This window comes from Paramormyrops kingsleyae, chromosome 3, assembly GCF_048594095.1.
Source record: "Paramormyrops kingsleyae isolate MSU_618 chromosome 3, PKINGS_0.4, whole genome shotgun sequence".
NCBI classification, from domain to species: domain Eukaryota; kingdom Metazoa; phylum Chordata; class Actinopteri; order Osteoglossiformes; family Mormyridae; genus Paramormyrops; species Paramormyrops kingsleyae.
In genome coordinates, this window is record NC_132799.1 from 30,978,219 (window position 1) to 30,984,473 (window position 6,255).

General features: G+C 43.4%; 1 non-coding gene across 1 annotated transcript; it reads right to left on the minus strand.

Moving 5' to 3' along the window:
• Window positions 1–3,133: 3,133 nt before the first annotated feature.
• LOC111859048 (U4 spliceosomal RNA) lies at window positions 3,134–3,275 on the minus strand. Its single transcript, XR_002841730.2, has one exon. It is a non-coding gene; the product is annotated as a U4 spliceosomal RNA (small nuclear RNA).
• Window positions 3,276–6,255: the final 2,980 nt, after the last annotated feature.

Consider the following 6,255-nt stretch of genomic DNA (forward strand, 5'->3'; position numbering starts at 1 on the left):
CTACTGGTTTGTTCCGCTGATATAATCATGTTACCTTGTTAGCTTTAACATGTGGTGACATTTCAGTGCAATGTTTTAAAATACTCTGATTGGTGACTACAGTAACTCAGTAACTCAGAACAAATGTAATCACTACTTAAAATTAGGCTACTTAAAATTTTGATAAACCGCATCATTTTCATTATTAGCGTGAAATAAAGTCCAGCCCCTCCAAGAGTTTGGATCTGGAGCCTAAACCGTGTGTTAAGGTGAGGTTGAATATATCACACCGATATCGCTCTACCTCCTGCACCAGCTTAAATTATGTTGCACGTGCCAAGAATCAGGTTTTGTAACCAACAGTTGGTCCACCTAGGCCAGGGGTGTCAAACTGCAGTCCTGGGGGGCCAGAGCCCTGTGTAGCTTAGTTCTTTCCCTGTTCCACCACAAATGATTCAGCTCAAGAGCTGTGTGGCAATTAGCACAAGGAGTTGAATCAGGTGTGTTAAATGAGGGGAAACCCAAAAATGTGCAGGGCTCCGGCCCCCCAGGACTGGAGTCTGACACCTGTGACCTAGGCCTTTGCCTTCGATCTCCATTGTACCTCACCCCCACGGCTCCCCCTGCTGGTGGTGGGCCCACAGAAGGGCAGACCTATATTATTCCTTCAGGCTATGCCCAGCCAGACCCCATGCATGGAGACCTGGCCACCTGGGCCGGTATGCATAAAACCTCTCAGAGTAAAATTTCACTCTTAAATGCGTCACAGTTCTAAGAGAGACGTGATTTTGCTCATACTCCCGGACTTAAGAATAAGTGGCATGCATAAACATTCTTAAGTGTTAAGACTTGGTCTCAGCTCCTAACTTATATAAGAGAGCTGGAGAGGAGTCCTAAGCCAGTTAGGAGTTGAATGATGGCAGCTGCACTACGCGCACGAAGACGGAGACCGCGCACTTTCCATCAAAGAAAGGACGTACTGCGGATTTACTATGATAACGAGCTGATAAAAAGGTACAGGCTTGATCGTGAAGGCATTATTTTTGTTACCGACCTAATTAGAACCGGATACAATCTCCTACATCACCTAAAAATGCACTTACAGTTGAATTGAAGGTGATAATGATAAGAATCAGGTTTTTGGCAACTGGAAAAATATAATAATAATTATTATTATTATTATCATCATCATCATCATCATCTATTATAGCGAGGGTCATAAGTAATGACACAAACCTGTAGCTTGCATGCTTGCTTTATAAACTGTGATTTCCTTTCGCGAGGTCGATAGAACATTATACCATCTTTTTTCACATTCCTCTGCTGAACGCCTTGTCCGAGCCTCCTAAGCTTTTTTGTCCGTGCTTATAACAGCTGGGCCAAATTTTCGTCACACTACCTCCTTCCATTTAAGCACCAACTGTGCCAAAAGAACCGTTTTGTTTGTCGTCCAGTTTGGTTTTCTTTTAGGATCCAATGTCTTGCTATGAGTTCTGCGTTTGACCCATAATTTACTACATGTGCATCTATTAGTGGAAATTGATTGGTGATGTGCTAGGTAGATTTTCGTATAACCAATTAAAGGTATGATCACAGAAAGGTATGTTGTATAAAGCTCTACATTAACGGTTTAATGTCACTAATATATTTACCGTGCAGCTTCTCTATTGGTTGAACTCAGTATTTAAGGCGGGATTTTATTTGTAGTCCTCATTTCACAACACTTAAATGCTGGCTCCGACAGCACTGAGGAATTGGGCTTAGACTTCGCTGAAAGTTACTTTCAGCAGCTTTATGCAATGCTCTTAGGTCCTACTTTTTGCTAAGATTTTTCTAACTCTTAAGTCAAAGTGTACGACCATTCTTAAGACCATTCTTAGGAAGTTTTATGCATACCGGCCCTGGTCCTCGCTTACAAGGTGCCCCTTGACATGATGAGTGGGGACCTCAGTTTTATTTCCAAGGTGGATTTTGTGATTTTACTATGAATCTCTTGAAAATCTTAATTTTTCAAGCTTTATTTTGCTAGATAGTTTTGTGGGTTTTGTATATGCTCCTGTGAGAAAACTGAGGGAAACTGACCAATATTTGACCTTCTGGTGCCTACTGTCAGTCAGACACCCTTATGGTGCTTTTTCATGCTATACAGGAACCAAGCCGTACTGGAGCCGTAGCACAGAGAGAGAGATAGTTAGTGTATGGTTCCAGCTGGCTGTTTGTAGAGCAGTGACATAAAAGTGAGGTAAGGAGAACATGCTGATTACAGCATATTGCTGCACCCACCTCACAAGAAACCACCTCATGGATGAGAACCTGAGTGCAGCGTGTGATACCTCACACCACACCAGACAAGAGCAGACCAGACCAGTGTGAGTTTTGTTCCAGGGACTGAAGTGCCAATCCAGCCACCAAATTTCCCTGTAAGCTGGAGGATCCGCCTGCAGATTAACATCATACCCAGAAAAAAGCAATTGCAGGTTAAGGACTTTGCTCAAGGGCCCAATGGAACAGGATCACTTACAGCATTCACAGGATTTAAACCAGCAACCTTCCGATTACCAGAACAGATCACTAGCCTCAGAGCCACCAACCCACCCTCAGAAACCCAGCTGTAAGCATCATTGTCAAGGGTGGCATGTAATTCAATATAAATTTATGTTATTGTACAGTCTTTGAAATTGTAAAATGTTTGGACAGTTTGAGAACCCTGTATAAAATTAGACTACGTGGAGGAAAGGGCCACACCAAGATCATCCATCAAGCAGGACGAAAGCTCACACCACAGAGTGTAACTCTAAATGGATCAGTGGTCTTGGACTGTCCATCTTCCTCTTGATCAGGGGATAATGTGGATACTTTTGATTTGGAAACCACTCCTAAGATAGCGATGGGTTCCAGGAGGCCAGAGCCCTCCGCTGAACCTGACAATGAAGGTGTCTGTCCACAGGATCGCCTGCTCCCTTCTGTCGGTGAGAGGCCTCCCATAGCAGCCCATGTCCGGGGACTATCCTGGAAGCTATGGGCGCAAGGCTGAGAATAACCCAGGATGGGGCCCAATTCATCAGAGGACAATCATACATTATATCACATTAAAATTCTAGATTACATCTTAATTATTGCTTAATTTCGTCAAAATAATCTATTCCGCATTGCATTTTTAATTCAGTAAAAAAATCACGATTTGGCAAGCTTAAACCGATATTTGTGTATTACTCAGAAAGAGTTAAGTTTTCAAACAGCAATAATCGCACCTCGGTTGAACCTCATAGGCTACAATCTTGCCACTGCGCAAAGTGCATTGTGAGGGAGCATCAGTTACAGCACAACGGCCATGTAGCGCATTTCCCTGAGGGTGATGCTGAGGGTGATCCGGCTCAGAGGATCCTCAATGCTGAGGACCCAAGTGGCTGGACCAGGCCAAGGGGACACTCATGTAACACGTGACTGCAGAGTAGCAGCAGTAAAAGAATTACCCTGTGTTGTTTACACATTTGTGTTTTTCCATTTGAATTATTTACATAGATGCAAAGCATCTCATCTGCATGTTGTGTACGTACCATACACAACATCCTTTGATCAAGTGGGCCTTTCAGCTTTTGCCGTAGTCAAATATATATATATAAATATAAAAGGCTCAGAGACCAACAACTGGGAACAGAGAGTGAGAGCTGGGAATTGCTTACATACAATTGCCACTGTTCAAGGTAAGTGTTTCAGCAACCTTTGAAAAATGATGTCACTGGTATAGGTCATAGGTATAGGTAAAAGGTGTTTCTTGCTGTGCCAGGGGAGTCAATCCTTTTAATTGTAGCTCCCTGAGAAGTTCAACTACGGGTGCAGCAGTGGACTAGAGAAACCTATTACCAATTTAGCAGATTTGTTGGTATAAAATTAAAAAACAACAATGGCTTAATAGTCAGAAGTAGTGGGTTTAATTTTGGGTATTATATACAATCATAAATGTTCTTAAAGATGCAGGACATTATGGGTTCAATCATACTCTCATAGTCAAACATAGTGCCTCTTGTCTTTGTTACCTTTTGTAGACATTATGTGTCTTTTACTGAAGTCTAACGTTTGGTTTTTTTTGCCTTGTTTCTTATGCATGTTTAGGAAGGAGTAGGTCCTGTCCTCTCAATAACTAGGTCTCCAGATGGCTCCCAATGAAACAACCACGGACTTTTATGATTATTATGATTATTATAATAATACAGAATTTGATGTGGGACACATGACTTTCAAGTGTCGAGTATTCCCTGCCTCCATATTGTGGCAGCTCCTTAAGATCTTCATCCTTGTGACAGGTCTTCCACCCAACCTTGCCCTCTTAGTGCTACTGGTCAGGGGGAAAATAGCAACATCTTCCTCAAAGGTCCTGGGCATCAATCTGTCATTCCTGAATGTCCTCTACTGTGCTTTACTGCCCCTTGACATCAGCACTGGGTTCCACAAGTTTAGTGACAAAATTCTCTCTGCCAATGAAGGGTTCTTGATATTGAACCTCATAGGCTGCCCCCTGCTGGCGACCGGAATGTGTGTGGAGCGCTATATAGCTGTTTGTTGGCCTATCTTGTACCTGGAGCTGAGGACGTCTCAGTACCGGTTGGTGTTTTCTGCCCTGGTCTGGATTGTGACACTGGCTCTGGCAATTGAAACCTACCTTGAAAGCATTCAGTACTTGTCATGGACACTAACCATGGGAATCTCAGTCCTCTTTGGACTGATGTTAATGTGTCTTGGTAGGATCATCGCCATCCTGTGCAAAAAGGGCCCTGGATACAATGACAACAGCACAACACAGAAGAAGAAAGCTCTTAAGAATGTACTGATTGTACTCTGTCCATTTACCATAGCATACTTACCCATCATTGCCCTCATCCCTTTCAAGTCCATTTTGACCGCCAAAAAACAACAAACCCATGCCCTCATCTGCACCATCTTCCAGTATGTATTCTCTTTCCCTAATTTTGGCATTTACATCTGCCCAATGTTCTTCCTATCCCACCTAAAGAAGCACCTTTGCTGTCAAATTGGAAGGTCAACTCAGGACCAGTTACAAAGAATGACTGGAGTGTTTTCCTTCATCTCATTTGCATTAAGCCGGAATACAACAGAACACAGCCACCACTGAAATGCTATAATATCTCAGTAAACATCACATAATAATATCTCGATTACCTATCCAACCTACTTTTTGGTTATTCCTGTGGCAAAGACATATTTAGTCCTGTGTATACCTATATAAATTATGTATCTAGCATATGTAAATATAGTGCAGTCCCATTGTGAAAGCCAATAATGCACTTATATCACTAAAGTATCAAGGTCTTTAAACACAATTGTTGCAGTTACATTTTTTGAAAGAATTATCAAATAAGGAATGTCATATGTGCTGATAATAAGATCATGTTTAAGTAGTTTTATATTAGGTTTCTCTGGTGGATGTATATGGGTTTGTTGATTTTCAATGTATATTCCTAAGATTAAAGTAGATGTGAAATAAAAAAAACTGTTTACCTAAATAATTAAATGCCACAAAGACTATTCTTGTATTTCTTTACTTCTTGATCGCATTCTGCACAGGAAATGAGTTGCACGACTAGGCTTTTTGCTCTTATTACACTGAACACATCCATCCATCCATCCATCCATTTACTACCACTTATCCGAGGTCGGGTTGCGGGGGCAGCAGTCTCAGCAGGGAAACCCAGACTTCCCTCTCCCCGGCCACTTCATCAATCTCCTCTGGGGGAATCCCGAGGCTTTCCCAGGCCAGCGGAGAGACATAGTCCCTCCAGCGTGTCCTGGGTCTTCCCAGGGCCTCCTCCCAGTGGGACATGCCCGGAACACCTCACCAGGGAGGCGTCCAGGAGGCATCCTAATCAGATGCCCGAGCCACCTCATCTGACTCCTCTCGATGCGGAGAAGCAGCGGCTCTACTCTGAGTCCCTCCCGAATGACCAAGCTCCTCACCCTATCTCTAAGGGAGAGCCCAGCCACCCTGCAGAGAAAACTCATTTCAGCCGCTTGTATTCGCGATCTCATTCTTTCGGTCACTACCCACAACTCGTGACCATAGGTGAGGGTAGGAACGTAGATCGACTGGTAAATCGAGAGCTTCGCCTTTTGGCTCAGCTCCTTCTTCACTATGACAGACCGATGCAGCGCCCGCATCACTGCTGACGCCGCACCGATCCGCCTGTCGATCTCCCGCTCCATCATCCCCCCACTCGTGAACAAGACCCCGAGATACTTAAACTCCTCCAGTTGGGGACC